Genomic DNA, 20293 nt, shown 5'->3' on the forward strand with positions numbered 1-20293 from the left:
CTTTGGCAAGGTCTTCTCCTGGAAAAGCTCTCATGACTTCCGTGTTGTTGGAAGCAATCTTGTGCAGTCTGAGATTTGACTGGGTCAACAGTTCTTGAGCCTTTTTCAGGACATCAACGGCCTCCATAACATTGGAGAATGATTTCAACCCGTCGTCCACGTAGAAGTGCCGTACCATGAACTGTCTTGCTGCAGTGCCAAACTCCTTTTCACCCTCCATGGCCGTCCTCTTCAGTCCGTAGATAGCCACAGCTGGTGAGGGACAATTGCCGAACACATGGACTTTCATTCGGAACTCCATAACCTCGTTGTCCAGCTGGTGGTCACGAAACCACAGGAACCGAAGGTAGTCACGATGATCTTCTCTGACTAAGAAGCTGTGAAACATTTGCTGGATGTCTGACATGACTGCAACTGGCTCAGTCCTGAAGCGGATGAGGACCCCAAGTAGATTGTTGTTGAGGTCTGGTCCTCGAAGAAGCACATTGTTAAGAGAAACGTTCTTGTACTGTGCACTTGAATCAAAAACAGCCCTGATTTGTCCTGGTTTCTGGGGATGGTAGACACCAAAACTTGGTAAGTACCAGCACTCTTGATGCTCTTCCAATGTGGGAGCAGGTTCTGCATGCCCGTTGCTGAAGATTTTCTTCATAAAGTCCACGAAGTGACCCTTCATCTCAGGTTTATTTGTCAAAGTCCTGCGGAGTGACATGAGACGACTGAGAGCTTGTCCCCGATTGTTAGGAAGACGTTGTCTAGGAGTGTGAAAAGGGAGGGGGGCCACCCAACTGTTGCAATCATCCTTTGTGAAGTCTTTGTCCATTATGTGGAGGAAGGTCTCATCCTCAACTGAGGGTGCGAATTTGTCGTCATCATCGGAAAGGCTGAACACAAGCCTGCCTAGCTTCTCAGGTGTAGGCCTTTGTTGTTGACCTGTGAAATTCTCTTTCACGTATATGTTACTCTCGCATGGACGGAAGAAGCTGGGGCGTCCATTTGCCAGGATGCTGGTCTTGAAAGTGTTCACAGTTGGCTTGTGAGTTTCCCCGAGACAGACGTCACCCACAATGACCCACCCCAAGTCAAGGCGTTGGGCAAAGGGAGCATTGTGTGGCCCATTGCACTGGCTGCAAACTTTGTGAGCACGAATAATGTCTCTACCAAGCAACAGAAGGATTTCAGCTGAAGGGTCGAGTGGTGGGATTTCGGCAGCCACTTTCTTCAGATGAGGATGATGGCTTGCAGCCTCCGGAGTAGGAATTTTGTCCCTATTTCCAGGAATGAGGTTGCATTCAATAAGGGTAGGCAGTAGCAAGGGCACTCCTCCGTTAACAGACTCAACAACAAAGCCACTGGCTCTTCTCCCAGTGGTTTCTGTTGTGCCAGAGTATGTCTTGATGGTATAAGGAGAAGCGTTTTCATGAATGCCAAATTTGTCAAATAAGTCAGATCTTGCTAGTGATAAGTTGCTCTGGTCATCTAACATCACATACATTTTCTTTTTTCTTTCCGGATATCTTTTAGGATAGACGTTGACCAAAGTTATTTTGGAGCAGGATTTACCTTTGAGGTCTTTCCCACAGACCTCGGTGCAATGAGAGGTGGCTACCTCTGTGGCCTGTTCAACTTGCTGCCCGCCATGCACTGCGGGAGATGTGCTGGGACCAGATGCTGCCCAGTTGGGTGGACCAGCATGAAGAGCTGAGATGTGACGATTACTGTCGCACTCTGAGCAGTGGATGTCAGCTTTACAGTCTTTAGCTTGGTGGGTCGTAGAAGCACAGCATTTAAAACATATGAAATGCTCTTTCAGAAAGCTCTTGCGTTGATCAAGCAGCATTCCCCTGAAGCTCTTACACTTTCTGAGGGGGTGTGGTTTTTTGTGGATGGGGCATAGCTCGTCTGGATCCTCGTGAGGCTTGTTTTTAGAGTCAGGGGAGGAGTAGTTCCCTACTTCAGTTGTATTGACTGAATTGCTGTTCTGAGTCCTCTACGCTCACTTTTGAGAGATTGAGCACTGGAGTTTTGGAAAGCAAAGCTTGGATCATTTCTCATCTCTGCATGGCTTTGCACAAATTTAACAAAGAAGGAGAAAGGTGGGTAATGAACCTGATGTTCCTTTTTGTATGTTGAACCTCAAATTATCCATTGGTCCTGGAGGTTATATGGGAGTTTCTCCACAATGGGTGTTACACCTCTAGATGTGTTAAGGAAGCTGAGGCCTGGTAGGTAACCCTCGCATTTAGCAGCTTCAACTTCGAGGAGCAGATCTGCGAGTTCCTGCAGCCGCTGAAAGTCCTTGTTCAGGATTTTCGGAAAGTTTTCAAGCCTTGTGAAGAGAGACGCTTCGATGGCCTCTGGAGAGCCGTAACTCTTATCCAACCGTTGCCACGCCATGTTAAGACCAGTCATAGGATAGTTGATATTGACAGCACAAAGTCTTTTAATGAGCTGCAGTGACTCCCCGTCGAGCCACCTTGTGAGCAAGTCTAGCTCCTCACTAGGTTTCAAGTTCAAGCCCTCTATGGCATTGCAGAAGCCAGCTTTCCAGGACAGATACTTTTCTGGCTTGTTATCAAACATCTTTAGCCCTGATAAGACGATGTCACGACGTGCCAAGTATGTGGCGAGGTCTGAAATCTCAGAAGGTCTGGGTGTTGTTACATGTGAGGGTGTACTGCCTCTAGGGTAGTTGTATGCAGCGTTAGTGTAATGTGATGGGGAGTGATTCAAAGCGTTGATGTGGGCTTGAGAGGCCAATGGGATATTGGGCCTTTGTTTATATAAGCTCTGAGGAGCCTGGTGAGAAGGGCTCTGGATGATGTTGGGGGCCTCTGTATGTTGAGGGCGTGTTTGCAGTGAAGAAAGAGCTGCTTGCTGTTCTTCGTGATTTTTCTGATGGCCCATTTCGTAGTTTTCCTGATTGTTGTAATGTGCATTGACGTACTCACTGGTGCGTTGCATAGATTGTTGCGCCAATGAGAAGTGGCTAGATTTATTTTGATATTCTTTAAATTCAATGTCTACAGCAGCTTCAAGCACGTTTGCTGCTGCTGATGCAGCTTCAGCCTCACCCTCTTCTTTAAGAGCATGACACATAGCATCAATGCGTGCTTTCTCTACTTCCATGTCCACTTGACATTTTGCATAAGCTGCCTTCGTACGCGCAGCTTCAGCCTTTGCACGTGCCTCTGCTGCCAGCATGTTAATACCCAACCGACTGGAGCGTCGTGATGATGAAGAAGTGTTGCTTTGTGATCTAACCTCCATGTTGTGTTGCTCAGTGAGATCTGGGGCGTTCGACATTGTTGCTCAGCAGTAATGCAGGGTTTCTAGTCCACGGGATGATCTTGAGGTGAAGTTAGTCTTTTCACTCTTCTGCCCTCACCACGCGTGTAGATGCATGGCTATGCAGCGAGCTAAACACTCTCCTAAAAATGACCAAGACAGTATTTTAATAGGAGCGGTGTGAAACTGAAATGATACAAAGACATGTATACATATCTAACAACAAAATAGAATGTACTTTTCCCCAAAAATAAACCAAATGCACTCCAACATCCAATAAGGGACAATTACTACTCATGCAGCAATTACATACATGGCTTAACTACATATGCTGAATTTAGATAAATGTTACATGAGATGCAAAAATGTAAGTAGCACATTATACAAAATGTTTCCCTAAACAAATGTACTCACAGATTATGCCTTCTCAAGGGTGAAAATAACCGGATGGAGACAGATAGAGTCAGGGACCTGTTCCCATGCGGCTCTCAAACAAAATGGCAGAACGGAAGCCTAACACAGACGTTTTACTAGGAACGCACTTGCCTGTCCCTAGAGGCCACTAAGGATATAGCAGTCAAGGAGATATATGTCAGTCATTAGAATGACAGAACATCTACACTTAGTGACATATTTTCAATATGTTCAGTTTCCGGGCACTGCTGTTCATGCAACCCTATTAGGTAGATGTAATTAGGCTTTTACCGTGTCAACACAGCTGCTGAAAACCCATGAATACATCCAGCACTATGATTGATATATTGCCATTTAGCGAATATGATCCTGTGTGTAAATCAAGTCATTAATCAAGGTGTTGACATGAAGAGTACATGACTGTACAACCAGGGGAATAGAGGAATAGTATAATGGCGCCCAGTTTCAGTGATCTGAGGATGACCTCACAGATATGAAAGTTATCAGGCTACTCTATACCTCCAAACTGCTTCGTTGTTTCCTGAACGAGTGGTTGTGTCAGTCCATTGCTGAGTCATGATGACATTGACCTGACATGTCCTTTAATAAGCGTGTCACTCCTGCGGCTGCTTTAACCCTCAACTGTGATCGCTGCGTTTATGGAAACAAGGTACTTGTAGACATTTTGTGTTCTAACTAAAACCTTTACTCAAGTCTCACAATCGAAATCATTAAAGTCTGTAATAAATACACAAACCTCCTCTCATAGCTATGGGGGAATTAATCCCTGTATTGCTCTGGTTTATTAAATTATGTTGTTCCTCGCTTTCCTTGCTGGTAAGCTCAGACATTGCTATCACTTTCGTTGATATCTGGGGAATGGAGAACAAAGGAAGGCGACTATCTCCAATATGAATACATTCACTGAAATCTATAATTGATTGGAGCTCCCAGGCTTGTTTGATGGTCAGCAGGATATGATGTAATGAGACGCCTCAAGGTTTCTGCAGAGGTTTCTTTTGCTGAGCTGATATCTAAGACTATCTAAGCCCCCCTCTTTTTAAGACTGTTACGTTCCCTCCTAACTAGGGGTACAAAGGGAAGTAACATGACACCAAAATAACCGGGCGAGAGAAAAAGGTCTACTGAAGCCACAAAGTGATGTTTTAATGGACAAAAGAAAAAGGGCGCACCAGCCAACTTGCAAAGCAAACTAAAATAAACAATACACGAAAAGGTAAACTGTAGCACATCTAACAATTCACAAGAACACAGGCCTCACACAGAGACATGATGCACACATGCAGTCAGAGGAGAAGGAGAGAGCGACTGCAGCCTTCCTCAGGTCCTTTATGGAGGTCCTGATTGAGGATTGGGAGCACCTGGGGAGAGGCTGCACCTGGGGACAATCAGGCTGCACCTGAGGAATCAGAGGGAGAGAGAAAAAGACACACCCACACAAACACTACGGCACGTAACCAGGGGCGCCGCCAGGGATTTTGGGCCCCATTAAAATATATCACATTGGGCCCCACCACCAGGCACAGGCCACTTTGTTTATAAATTACCTCGAGGGCCGTACCAAATGTTCTAACTGTCCGTATACGGCCCGGAGGTTCCCCACCCCTGCTTTAATATAATAACATTAGTATTAATATCATAACCAAAATGTCGGTGATTAACATTTTGTTTACAGACTGATCACTTAATGCTTCAAACGGTCCATCATCCTAAATAGACTAAAAGCAGTTTTTTGTTTTATATAGATCATTGGCTATGTGGGAAAATACTGTGTTTGAAATGTATAATTTAAATTAGATGTTAGCTTTTTGTTATATATATATATATATATATATATATATATATATATATATATATATTGTATTCCAGTATCCCTTCAGATATGTTAAGTGGCATTCAACACAATGCTGCTCACCTCCTTCAGTTTGGAGAAAAGCTGGTTCAGGTTCAGCCTTATGGGGGGACAGGGCTGCTGAGCCTAGAGATGGATCTGTTGGACCTGGCACCAGGGGGAGGGACAACTGATTTAGTATGAATAGGCTCTAAAAATGTGCCTGCATTTATTAAAGGTAGGTAGGTACTGTAGATAAGAATGGAGAAACCAGCTCGAGTGCGCTAGAATTTGAAAGTACACAACCGAAAAAAATCTGCCCCTTCCTTCAGAGTTCCTTACAGAGCCCCTCCTCCAACACACACAAACACGCACATAACCAATGAGGGCACGAGATAAGTTTGTGCACAGATGGAAGGCTGACAGGCAGGTAGGCCATCCAGTTATTTTAGCTGGGCCGGCTCAGATGATTGGTCGTGCTTTTTACAGCGCCACGGCCTCCACAGATGAATTTTTTTGTAATTATTGTCAAAGCATTTAATTTATTCATTGCTATCGGGATGTTGAGAGCATTCCATGGAATATAACAAAAATGGCTTCTGAAGTGAATTACCTACCATACCTTTAAATGTCAGCTAAAAGAGCAGTGAATTTGCTGTAAAGATATTAACAGTACTTAACATTAGCTAACAGACTAATTTCCACCACTCATGGACCACACCCACCTTTTCTTGTGAAAAACAGGGTGACATACTGTCGCCCTTTAGTCCCTCTCTCTTGTCTTTCTCTCCTTTTCTTAGAGCTTGACTTTGTTGGTCGTTGAAACATGGTACAACACGTATGTAGTACTAGCATCCCTCCTCACATGCTTTCACTCTCTGCAAGTGCAGGTGCCACACCTCTTTTGGAGGCAGGACCAAACCATTACACGTAAATAGAAGGGGGTGTACAGAGGCTTTGGGTAATTAACTTTTGGTAGAAAATAAGTTAAATGAATCATAAGTTTAGTGAGTAATTCATCAATATAACGTTCTATTAATGTTAATTATTGAGAATTGATGAAAGGTTACTTACATATTTTTTCTTAATGTTCTGAACATTTTGGGGCCCCTGCCAGTCACGGGCCCTTAGAATCGTCCTAACTTTTCACCCCCTTATGGCGCCCCTGCACGTAACACCCCCCCCCCCATAAAACCAAACCAGTGTTTGGCCACAGTTACCAAAACACACATTACATAGTTACTTTTGAATGCTTGGAAGCTGCCACCTGCTGCTTCCAAGCCACACACTCCCGCCACTAAATGACCAGGGTCAAGACAAGAGAAACACAATCTCTTAGTGTCGGGACCTGGGAGAGAAACAGAATGAGCACGTGTGACACGTCTGTTACGAGCCCTACAGTGAGGATAATTACTCGGATACACTTTACCTCTGGCTATATCATTACCCATTATGACATCCACACCGTCGACCGGAAATTTGGGGAGCACAGCAACTGGAAAGAAGCCAGTAGCCAGTTCAGACTGGACATTGTGAAGATGTGCGGGCACAAAACCCATTTCAATACCTCTCACCACCATATTCGCATCACAGGCGGACTCAGCACTCAGGGGCAGGGCACCGGCAAGGATGAATGACTGTGAGCCACCACTGTCTCGCAACACCGTGACCTGCCGCTGGTCCTCCACCCTTCCTGACAGAGAGACAAAGGAAGTAGAGATGAACGGTTTCAAACACTCATCAGGCCCTTTGTTAACAGTGGCCCGTCCACTAGGACACACTACTGTAACCAAACCCACCCCTTCTGGGTGCTTGCCATCCGCTGTCTGCTTTCTCTTCCAAGCTGCACAGTCTGCTATCACATGACCTGGGTCACGACAAAAAAAACAAGCTCTGTCTAGCCTGGGATCCAACACTGGAACACTGGCACAGGGAACGTAATTGTCAGGAGCTCTACGATAAGTGTACCGCTGAGAAGGATCACGCTGAAAAAAAACACTCTTGTGTATCAGTGCAAATTCGTCTGCCAGAGTGGCAGCCTGCTGAAGGGTAGTTACCTTCTGCTCGTTCAGATAGACTACCGTACGCTCCGGTACACAGTTTTTAAACTCCAACATCACCAGCTCACACACTGAAGTATTGTCATCAGCTTTACAAGCTCTACACCACCTGTCAAAGAGGACTTTCTTCTCCCTCGCGAAGTCCACATACGTCTGGCCAGAAGTTTTCTCCAGGCCGCGAAAACGCTGCCTGTAGGCCTCAGGCACCAGCTCATATGCTCTGAGAACTGCACCTTTAACATTCTCATACACCAAACTGTCCTCGACAGAAAGAGAAGAGCAGGCCTCCTGAGCCTTGCCGACTAGCTTGCACTGTACAAGTATGGCCCACACATCTTCTGGACAGCGCAGAGCAGCAGCAATGCGCTCAAATGCACCAAAATAGGTTTCCACTTCTGATTCACGAAACACAGACCAAAGAAATATGTCTAGTCACGTCGAAGGAGGCAGCAGGACCAGAGTGTGTAACAGCAGAATCACCCACCACAGCTGCCTGGAGCTCTAGCTGACGCATCTGGACAGCAGTGTCTGCCTCCAACTTCCTGATCTCCAGCTCCCTCCTGAGCTGAAAATCCCTATCACGCTCCTCCTTCTCCCACTGGAGACGAGCCATACGCACTTTTACCCTGGCATCTAATTTAGACCCCGTAGATGAGGATCCTGCCGAAAACGAGCCAAACTGAGGTATGGTGAAAAGTTTTGCCTGTTCTGTAGCACTCTGAACACCAGGAGTAACACCAATGTGGCCTCCACCATGATACTGCTGCTACAGCCCCGGCCACCGTGCCAGGAGATTCCACTAAATTAGGCAGACTCAAAACCCCCTGTTCAACTAGTCCAGTTAGCAAAGTAGCCTTGAGTTCACTTGTAACAAGAGCAGAGGCGACAGAAACGTGATAGTGGTCAGCAACTAACCGCAAATCAACCTTCCTGCACCCGTCTAGCTGACCCATAGGACTGGCCACAAACTGCTCCAAAAAAAAAAAACACCCTGAACCACAGCTAATTAGAAGATTTAAAAAAAAAAAATCCTACCACTAATGCCTCACAAACATTGACGTCAGTCTTCCAAATAACGAACTTCCCCAGATCCTGCCTACCACGACTTACCTAACTATCTTCTGGAGCGTGCCGGGCTCGAGGCGACTTTAAAGGCAAACATCAGCAGCCGAAACCCTGAAACGCCTGCCCCCAACAGGGAACAAATCCCCACCCAGGATTACCCCGAAAATAAAAAAGGCAAAATAATAAATGAGTGCCTGAAGGAAGGACTGATTCAGCCCATCTAGACACTCCCCTATCTAAATTGAGGAAGCTGTTCAACAGTAAGAGACTTCACAGCCAATGCTACACTTATATACACCACTGCTCACCACCAAACACAATATCAACACTAAACCACAAACATATACTCACTCTTTGTCTCAGGATCCCGGACGATCCCCCATTTGTTACGTTCCCTCCTAACTAGGGTTACAAAGGGAAGTAACAACACCAAAAATAACCGGGCGAGAGAAAAAGAAGAGGAAACTGTCTACTGAAGCCACAAAGTGATGTTTTAATGGACAAAAGAAAAAGGGCGCACCAGCCAACTTGCAAAGCAAACTAAAATAAACAATACACGAAAAGGTAAACTGGAGCACATCTAACAATTCACAAGAACACAGGCCTCACACAGAGACATGATGCACACATGCAGTCAGAGGAGAAGGAGAGAGCGACTGCAGCCTTCCTCAGGTCCTTTATGGAGGTCCTGATTGAGGATTGGGAGCACCTGGGGAGAGGCTGCACCTGGGGACAATCAGGCTGCACCTGGGGAATCAGAGGGAGAGAGAAAAAGACACACCCACACAAACACTACGGCACGTAATAAGACGGTAGAAAGATTATTTTACATTTGTCTTTTACATTTGTTATTTGTAATCTTGGGTGCTTACACAAAAAGTATGAGATATGAATTATATTTTATTCCAATCTTTAAATAAATTGATACAGCTCTGATACGCTTTTCCTGAAACTTGCTGTAGGCAAAGTCTTCAAAGCAAATCCTGATATAGAAGAAAGCTTATTTCAGATATCTCACTTCTGCGTTCTAATACAATAATATCCCTCTGCTAGTTTCTCAGCAAACTAATTGTTATACAATATACTGCATGGGCAGATTATGCTTTCACTGCAGGTACATTTATGACCAAAATGTATTTTTAAGTCAAATACATTTATATTGGTGTTGTTTTTAAAATACAAATTTAAAATTTGTATTTTATGTTAGCACAATACAAACTATAGGAAAAAATACTTGACGTTATATTATCAAATTACTCCTTACAGACCACAATGTCAATGATTTCCTTTCAGTTTTGTTAAATGTTTTAGAATTGAGGATAATCAAACACAACAATCACAAAATAAATCCTTGCACTAGGTGGAGTAATAAGGATCAAAGTCTATTTTATTTTGCTGGTAAACTCATGTATCAACGTCAGTATATTATTTGGGATTTTGTGGCCTTAGTGTGTGTTATTTGTTTCATTTCATATATCCCATATTTGTATCCAATGAATGATATGTGGGGGTGTTCAACCCTGTTCAGAATAATACCTTTCACCGACTGAAAACAAAATTAGCAGTTAACAATATGGACTTTTTCCTTCTATCCCTTTATGTACCCCTCTAGTAGGATAATCTTGGGTCTGTTGGGATGTCAATATTCAATATTTCCCTAAAAGCTTTGAAAACATCATTCCACATTTTTTATTTTTGCATTACCAGAATATAGTTGCAAAGGGGTTTATGTAAATGTTAAGGATATTTTCTCATGAAAGAGATTTAAAAAATGAAATGTTTCAACGTTCATGTAACCAGGGGCCTCATTTATAACGCCGTGCGTAGGATTCACATGGGAAGGTTGCTTACGTAGTAGAAATCCAAAAAATAGGTACAGAAATGTTCCGACATTTTCCGATTCACCAAACATTGCGTACCGGCGAGGAAAGTGCGTACAGCACTTCCTACGCCGGTTTCCCTTTATAAATCACAATCGACTTGAAATGCGCTGCAGCTTTTGCGGGCTTCACGTAACGCCCATATTTGCCTATAAATAGTCAAAGAAACGCCCATTCATTCATTCATTTTGACTGACTGCATGAAGAAGATCGCAGGAAATGACGACAGAACAGCTAAAAAAGACATCTCACACCTTGTCAGATTTTGGTTATATTGGGGAGGTTGAGATAAATCATATTGTTTGGTGGATGCAGTTTGAACCAGAGTAGCAGCATGGAGGTCGGATCGTCACCAAAATAAATAAATAAGTGGTCCGAAAAAGGTTATTGACAAAAAAAATACACATAGGCTGAAGTCGAATAGTCCATTTAGCTTAGGAACCTTCCTAAAGGAGTGAAATGACCCGGAAGTCCCTCAGTGGCAGCCATGATAAGTGCCGTTCGAATTCTCTAGAATGATGAGAATGATAGGAAAGGAGGTTTCAAACTTCCTTTATAACCTCCTTTAGCTTAGGAACCAGTGGACCTCCCTAACCGACAGGAGAGGAGAAAATGCTGCCCCACAATGCATTGCAGCCGCAGCATTTGCCGTCACTCAACAGTCGGCCGTTCACGGAAACAACCGATTATGAGCGAGAAATGATATCATGAAAGTTACGGTGCTTATTAAGCTTTTTAAAACATAGGTGGTAAGTTGCCAAAGTGCTTTGTTTTGAACGTTCATCAGTATTATAATCAAAAAGAGAAATATGAACGTTAGTTTTTACTGAAATGATCAAATAAAGTCAACATTTCACAGTCTTCACTGAGCTGTGTGGAGGTTGTTCAACTTCTAAAAGATGTTTGAATGGTGATATACACAGTGATAGATGTTAAGGACTAACGTTTATAATAAATACATTTGTATTGATTTTAAGATCTTTAGTTCATACAATCATATGTATTGGGATCATTTGTATTAATGTGGACCGGAGGGAGAGGGGGACGAGCATAAGTTTCACTTTCCTTTTTTATTTCAATTCCAGCTTTGGTCCTGAAGAATATGTTTCTCTGTTGTCCACGTTCATAAAGCAAAGCAGCAGCATCAGAGCACGGTGCAGAGTCTCCAGATGAGTTCACAGTAGTCCGTGGTTCTTATTAAACATCCATGTTGTAGTTCGCTGTATAGAAAACTGTGGTTTCCATGGTTTCCCCACAGCAGCAGACGCACATTCAGGACGTCCGCTGGCACATCAGAAACACGTTGGATAGTGAAAGTGCATTCGATTCTCTAAAGTACCGCAGTCTCTTCTCCTAAGTCCTTTTGAATTCTCCTATCCACTATCCCTTAACCCCGTGACGTTTCACTCAGAGGTCAAGGAATAGACGATAGGGTTAGAACTTAGGAGCTGATTTTTAAACTATCCGACTGCAGCCATAGCCTTCCTCAGGCAGTGTGTTTGTACCGGGGACAGGAGACCCCCCCTTGATGAGAAACTGTAAGAAATTATCAGGGAATCTGAATTATCTTTTTGTATTTGGTGGTTTGTGTCCCAGCTGTCGATCAGCTGTGCGCAGCGTCTCCACTGCAGCCTGTGCATCTCAACCCCCCCCCCTCCCCGCAGCAACTCTATATCCACCAGTTAAAGGAAATACAACCAATGTGTTGTGTTATATTAGCTGTACATATGGTGTTCTTAGTTTCCATACCTCCTGTGTTTTACGAGCGACTTATCAAGTATTGGCAAACGGCATAAAACACGATTAAACGTGATAGTATATAACCATGCTCGTAACCTATAGAAATGCAAAACGGCGTCAGTTTAAACGTAATTCTGTCCTCCTGCTTACCGCATCATTTATGAGAAAACATTTCATAACATTAACACAACATATTCGAGGTGGTTTTAAATAACATTTCCGTATTTATTTATTTCTCCAAGTTATGTTTGTGTGTGCACTGAGGAGTCTCAAACAGGCGTTTGTTAAATCATTTTAAGATTGGCTTTAATCAATGTTTGAAAATGAATTCTTCATATATGATAAATGAGAGGTAACATTTTATTTATGGTATTATTACAACATAGCGTAGAAACTGGCGTACGCCATTTTTTGAGCGTATATCCCTTTATAAATGAGGCCCCAGACTGGCCTTTGTTTTATTTTTGGCCACACACATGTCATCTTTGTGTGAAGTGAGGGACAGAATATAAAGGTAATGAGGTAAAAAGGGAAATCTCTGACACCCTTGTTGAATTACCGGAGTATTTTAAGTAACAAAGCTGGCAGCGCAGGAGCATCACTGTCTCCGGAACAACTGCCTTTGTTTAACCCTGGTAGGAAGGCATCACCCTGATGGATAATGACTTGATGGAATATGTCCTTTGGCCAAAGTTGCCTGGCACTGAGGATTTTTTTTCCTGCTTTTCACTTCATATGAGGGCTTGGGGAAACTAACATGAGAAATAGAGAGGTAAAAATATTGTGGCTGCAAGAGCAAAATGGAGCGGGGAAGTGGAGTGTTTGATACAGTGAAGGGCAGACATGTTGGAGATTAAGCGAGACCGGCTTTTCCTGTGCCGACTCCTGGTTTATCCCACTGGGCCAAGTGATGATTTGATGCTTGGAAATGGAAGATGGAACCGAGAAATCAGTCGTTAATCCATTGGGTCTGACCAGCAGGTGAAGGACTTTCTGTGCGATACAAATGTAACAACTTCATGTACTTCCCAGTGGTTGCTCACTGACACATTGCCTGTCGAGGGGGTAGGGTAACCGCAGTTAATATGCATGGCATGATAGACTGTGAAATTATAGACTGTGTTAAATGTACTGACAACTTCACTATTTTTCTCTCTCATTTCCTAAACTCTGACATGACAGCTCTGGCTAGAAAACGGGATGATTTGAAAAGGATTGGAGTGACGTATCAAAAAGAGAAAGCTTGCGTCATTAATACTTCATTGGCTGGATGAATAGCTTAAGGTGACAAGCCTAAAGTCCCTCTCTGAATACAAATGGGTGTGGAGTAGTAGAGCATTAAGAAGAACCTGAGTGGAGAATTCTGTTTTTCTTAATGCTCGAAGGCTCTCTGCAGACAAATGTGAGCGATATGGTAATCTCCCTTGGGTTGCGTGCTGAGGTTCTGCAGGCAGAGCTGTGACATGTCAAGTAGCTTGTTTTGAATTTTAGGGACAAGTGAGAAACTGAAGGCCTGTGACCTTGGCAGTCAGTGCCCTCCTGCTTGAGAAAAAAGCAGAAATGAAAGAAACGTTTTGCAGCCGCCTAGAAATAGTTACAAATCCTTGTCCTCATCCATCTTTATCAGATATGTGCATGGCAAAATCCTCATGTAAAAGTATGCAGTAATTATTTGGACCCATTTATAACCTTATTCTCCCAGTCACAGCAGAACATTTGCCCGCTCTTTGTTTTGCAAAGATAACTTCCAAGGCTGTGTCAAAATATGATGAATTTTTCATTATGCTCCCCTTTACACTTTGTTCTCCTTTAGCTACAATGATGCAGTGAAATATTAATGACAGAACACACATTCATAGTTGTGGTATCTCCAAACTCTGTTTTCTACAGCCTCTTCTGCTGCGTATGCCTCTTTCTTGTTGTTTCATAATCAGATCAGCTTTCATATCGCACCCAAAGCTGCCAAGTGCAAAAAGGAGCAAGCTTAGTCAATGAGATTATGTATGTATGACTGCTTCTGTTGTAAGTTGAGGAATGTCTTCTTCATCACAAGAATACAGTCTAGGTAGATAAACATCCCTAAATGTGTTCGAACAACCCCACGTCTGACGGGGTGTTGCAGTGTTGTAAGCCAAGCTGTCTTTATTCTTTTAAAAAACATGTTTCTTGCCCTTTAGGTGGTGTTTTATTGTGACGCCAGTGGGAGTCGCCTTCCTCATCTCTGACTCTCTGACTGCCCGCTGATCGGGATGCTGATGTGAAACCTGCGATGGATACCGGGGCTTGATATCTGGTGGGTTTGTCGCATTTTTCAAGTCACTGCATATTGACTGAGAGCATTTGCGGCTCCGCCGATGCAACATGCTCATATACAGCCTTTTGTAAAGACATGATTATTCCGTGTAAGCAAGTCCAAATATACCCTAATAACAAACCATGGGTGACCAAGGCAGTGCCTCTGATCTGCATAATGCTAATAAGGAACTTAAAATAGAAATTCTGAAAGTTGAACAGAATTTGAAATCTGAACTTCAAAACAAATTGGCTGCAAACAACCTGGGCTCAGTCTGGAGTAGCATGAAAACCATAACAGGCCTCCGGGAAACAAAGAATACCTGCCATGTGATTCTGGGTGGCTTTAATTCAGATGTTGAGTTTGCAAATGCCCTAAATCATTTTTGTTGTCGATTTGACACATTTGATTTCAGTAATAATTAGTGCTGTCAAAATTATCGCGTTAACGGCGGTAATAAATTTTTTGAATTAATTGCGTTAAAATTAGGGCTGTCAGTCGATTAAAATATTTAATCGCGATTAATCGCATGATTGTCCATAGTTAATCGCGATTAATCGCAAATTAATCGCACATTTTTGATCTGTTCTAAATGTACCTTAGAGGAATATTTTTCAAGTTTGAAATACTCTTATCAACATATGAGTGGACAAATATGCTTTATGCTAATGTTTATTATCATTTGAACAATGACAAATATTCTCATGAATATTAAACACAACAACCTCTGAACATTACAAATATTCGCCTCAATTCAACCTGGAACCTCTCTCATACAATACAAATGGTGTGTGTGTGTGTGTGTGTGTGTGTGTGTGTGTGTGTGTGTGTGTGTGTGTGTGTGTGTGTGTGTGTGTGTGTGTGTGTGTGTGTGTGTGTGTGTGTGTGTGTGTGTGTGTGTGTGTGTGTGTGTGTGTGTGTGTGTGTGTGTGTGTGTGTGTGTGTGTGTGTGTGTGTGTGTGTGTGTGTGTATGTGTGTGTGTGTGTGTGTGCCTGGACGCTGCAATCATGAGTGTGCTGACTTTTCGTACAATGTCCCGCTGTCTGGCTTCCTGCATAAAGTCAAGTGCTCGGTGCAGTTGTGGCGAAATGTCGCTCCTCTGTTTTCATTTAAACAGCTCCTTATATCCGTTAGCGCAGCTAGCTAGCACCAGATGCTAACAACAACAACAATGCACGTAAGGTCTCTCTCTCGCTCGCTCGGGCCACATTACACACACCCTCCCGGTCCTCCCGATGGCCAGTCGGTGCCTGCCGGTGAGCGTGGAAGTGTGGTCTGCCACAAGCGGGCGGCAGGAGCGGGGCTGTCAGCAGATGGTATTTTAAACTCGATGCGCTCTGAAACTACGGGGCGGCCGAGGAAAAAAAATACACATGCGTTAATCGCGTTAAAATAATTAGTGGCGTTATTTTTTTTTTGCGTTAACGCGTTATTAACGCGTTATTAACACGTTATTAACGCGTTATTAACACGTTATTAACGCGTTAACTTGACAGCCCTAGTTAAAATATTTAACGCATTTAACGCATGTGCAGAATGGCCCGCCCCATACGTGCCACCAGTGGCAGCGCCAGGGTATGGCTGGGGTAGGCTACACCCATACCAAGAAATGGCTTAGCCCCACCATGAAAAATGATGTTAAAGTAAGCAAAATAAAGTCTGCCAACTCGCGCGGAGTAAAATGCACAGACAGCAGTTAGTAAGATTGATTTCAGTAGCCACGGTTTTGAAAACTTTTGTCACGTAGTGATCGTCTTCTCAATAGAACATCTTTGATAACGGCGTGTTGTTGTTGCAGGAAGTCCCGACGGAGAATACTGGCATACAGGGCAGAGCCATATAATAGTAATAATATGGCTCTGGTACAGGGGTGCACATAACTGGTACGCAGGTTATGTGCGTAATCTGAAATGCGTACCGTCACTTGTGTCACAAAGCGCATTTGCGTACCGACGTACTTGTGAAGCTTTTCCAGAAGGCGGTTAGATCACCGGACGACAGAGTCGGTCTCCGTGTGTACAACGGAACTGTGCCAAAACTACGCCAACCGGCTGCGGAGGGAGACTCCCCCTTCACTGGAGAACTGTGCTAAAACAGCTGATCACAACGTTCACACTCTGTGGTCACGAAGTACTCCACTAGCCCCCCCCTCTGTCGACTTTCCTGAAGTACTCCCCCGTTGATAGAAATCAACACGTAATGAATTAAGACCCCACGGTTTGATGATTGATAGGTGTGTGGGTTGTCTTTCATTTTGACATGCAGACATTTTTTATAATAAACATAGATACTGTATGTTAATAAATGGATATATCCGCCTTCTTTCATTTATCTTTCCATTCCCACAACAATATACATAAATAAATGGCATATTTTGGACATAGTTCGAATGGTGATTAATCATGATTAATTAATTTTTAAGCTGTGATTAATCTGATTAAAAATTGTAATCGTTTGACAGCCCTAGTAATAATATATCTCAACTGAAGCGTAAACGTGAAGACAATAAGCATTTTAATATAGACCAGAGGGAAGTAGAAAAGGCCTTCCATTTAGTAAAAATAAATAAGAGTCATGGATCTGACAACATATGCAGTCGTTTACTTAAAGGACACCTATCATGCTATATTTCAACAATATATTGTAGGGCCATACATACCTACATCAAAACATGGATGTCTTCCAACTATCTTAAGCTGAACAGCAATAAAACAGAGCTCATGGTTGTGGCACCCAAGGCCCTGCTCCAGAAGGTTGGTGACTTCGTCCTTGAGGTCGACGGCTGCTCCATCTCCCCATCTCCTGAAGCCCGCAACCTGGGTGTCATCCTCGACCCTTTCCTCCTGAAGCCTCCTGAAGCCCGCAACCTGGGTGTCATCCTCGACCCTTTCCTTCCATTCCCACGTAAAATCTGTGACCAAATCGGCCTTTTACCACCTGAGGAACATTGCCAGACTCCGACCGTCACTCTCGGAGTCGGTTGCCGAAACTCTAGTGCATGCGTTTGTCACCACCCGCTTGGACTACTGCAATGGTGTCCTGTTCGGGGTTCCCAACAAAACCCTGGACAGGCTCCAGTATGTCCAAAACTGTGCTGCTAGGGTACTCACGCACACAAAGCCGTGGCAGCACATCACTCCCACCCTCATCCACCTACACTGGTTGCCGGTCAAGTCCCGCATATCTTACAAAGTCCTCCTCCTTACCTACAAGTCCCTCCATGCCCTTGCCCCCCAGTACCTATCGGACATCCTTCACCCACATGCCCCACCCCGGAACCTGCGGTCCTCAGACTCTGGCCTGCTTACCACCCCCCGCACCAAACTGCGAACCTTCGGGGACAGAGCCTTCAGCGTGGCAGCCCCCACCCTCTGGAACGCTCTCCCTGGGGAGATTCGCAACATCCCCACACTTGACGCCTTCAAAAGGGCCCTCAAGTCCCATCTGTTTGCCAAGGCTTTCGGCTCCTAAATCGATCTGTTGTTTTGTCTGTCTGACTTTTGTTTTGTTATGTTTGTTTTTGCCCTATTACTTGTAAAGCGACCTTGGGTCCCTTGAAAAGCGCTATATAAATCAAAGCTATTATTATTATTAGGGCCATACCTATATAAAGTATATAAATATAGTTTTTTTTTCAAAATACCAAAAAGATCCTGCATTTTAGCCATGCCTCATTTCGCTCTATTTGCTCTTTCCAGCGCTGTTTTTGCAGGGGGCTGATTCTGTGAGCTGCAGCTGACCACGCCACCCTGCAGGAGAGGGGAGCATGCTCTGAGATCAGCTGCTAGGCTGCAGCGGGGAGAAGAGGGGGAGAAAAATAGATCTCCGTCCACCGTGTTTTATTCTTATAGAAGTAAGAAGAGAAGGAATTGGGCAGAAACCCTCCTTTTTACGCAGCGGTCCAGACATAGACATCAAACGGCGACACATATTCAGTTGCCAGTTACTTTGGCATTAGGGCAGGGATATCTAGATACTTTCCATGGTTTGACATAATGAATTGTGCTACTTTTAAAGCAAGCAACGATGTTTTCAAATCTGTAATCAAAAAGCTCCTCAAAAACGCTATCGAAGCAGTTCCTGCCGTTGCTACGTTAGTTCAAACAGTAACAACGGACTATTTTTCTTATCAGATGCATGTCAATTTAAATCAATACAACTATTTTTTTAAGTCAATAAAATCATTTTCTAAATCCATAAAAGCATTTCAATTAATATTGGGAGTCATGTCGTTCGTTACTTTGTCGAGAATGTGGCCATGATAAGCGGGATAATGTGCACATTGCACATTGCATAATGTGCCTTCATGCCGATCTAGATCCCTCCGCTTTGCGTCAGGCTCCTGTCGGTGTTCTTTTCCCCATAATGACCGCGTCGCTGCACATTATCCCTTACATATGATTATATAGAGTCATTATTCATTTGTTTTAAAGCAGGAGGCGCAAAAGCTTGCCTCGGGGAGGGAAAAAGAGCCACAGCGGTGAATAAACAGAAGGGCAACCATGGCAACCATGCAAGGGAAATCTTCTTCGCTGCTTTTGTGGCAGACTACAGTGCCACTTACAGGCCTGGCATATGTACTACAGCGTCTCCAGCGCTTTCGAACGGCAATGGCCGGCCGTGGCCCAACCTCTCATTCCCCTGATAGGTGAAGAATTGACCAATATAGCCGTAGTGCCACTTTACTGACGTCAGTAAAGTGTTCAAATCTGGATCAGTCTGTATCAGATCCGTTGCAGCCCCTTTATTAGAGATTTGGGTATGGAGGAAAATAGAGAGGGTTGTGTTTTCTGACACTTGGTGAGTTCCCTGGAACACCGGGGACACATTCATGTATAAAAGATGTACAAAAGTGCATTTTGCATGATAGGTCCCCTTTAAACTTTGCGCAAAAGAACTTAGCCCTGTGTTCCACTACATTTTGTATATGTTTTTACAGACACAGCATGTGTCAAAGGTTTGGAAAGATGCTGTGGTACAGTAGTCCCTGGTTGCGGTCAGATAATCCAGAAATCAGCTCCTAACGCCTAACCCTATCGTCTATTCCTTGACCTTAGGAGGACTTAGGAGAAGAGACTGCTGTACTTTAGAGAATCCGACTGCACTTTCACTATCCGACGTGTTTATGATGCGCCAGCGGGCGTCATAAATGTGCGTCTGCTGCTGTGGGGAAACTATGGAAACTACAGTTTTCTATACAGCGGACTACAACATGGATGTATAATAACAACGGACTACTGTAAACTCATCTAGAGACTCTGCACCGTGCTCTAATGCTGTTGCTTTATGCTTTATGAACATGGACAACAGAGAAACATATTCTTCATGACCAAAGTTGGAATTGAAATAAAAAATGAAAGTGAAACTTATGCTCGTCGTCACCCTCTCCCTCCGGTCCACATTACCGTAATACAAATGATCCCAATACGTATGATTGTATGAACTATGAAAAGATCTTAAAATAAATACAAATGTGTTTATTATAAACGTTAGTCCTTAACATCTATCACTTTGTATATCACCATTCAAACATCTTTTAAAAGTTGAACAAACCCCACACAGCTCAGTAAAGACTGTGAGATGTTGACTTTATTTGATCATTTCAGTGAAAACTAACGTTCATATTTCTCTTTTTGATTATAATACTTTCATGATATTTCCGTGAACGGCCGACTGTTGTGTGACGGCAAATGCTGCGGC

General features: G+C 43.6%; 1 protein-coding gene across 2 annotated transcripts in view; it reads left to right on the forward strand.

The window, feature by feature from the left end:
• lrfn1 (leucine rich repeat and fibronectin type III domain containing 1) overlaps positions 1–20293 on the forward strand; it is a 150981-nt gene that overhangs the window by 93321 nt on the left and 37367 nt on the right. For both annotated transcript variants that reach the window (XM_034096751.1, XM_034096753.1), the window contains exon 3: positions 14477–14592. The gene's annotated coding sequence lies outside the window, so the exon portion shown is untranslated. The remainder of the gene's footprint in view (positions 1–14476; positions 14593–20293) is intronic.

This window comes from Pseudochaenichthys georgianus, chromosome 13 (genome assembly GCF_902827115.2).
Source record: "Pseudochaenichthys georgianus chromosome 13, fPseGeo1.2, whole genome shotgun sequence".
Classification (NCBI taxonomy): domain Eukaryota; kingdom Metazoa; phylum Chordata; class Actinopteri; order Perciformes; family Channichthyidae; genus Pseudochaenichthys; species Pseudochaenichthys georgianus.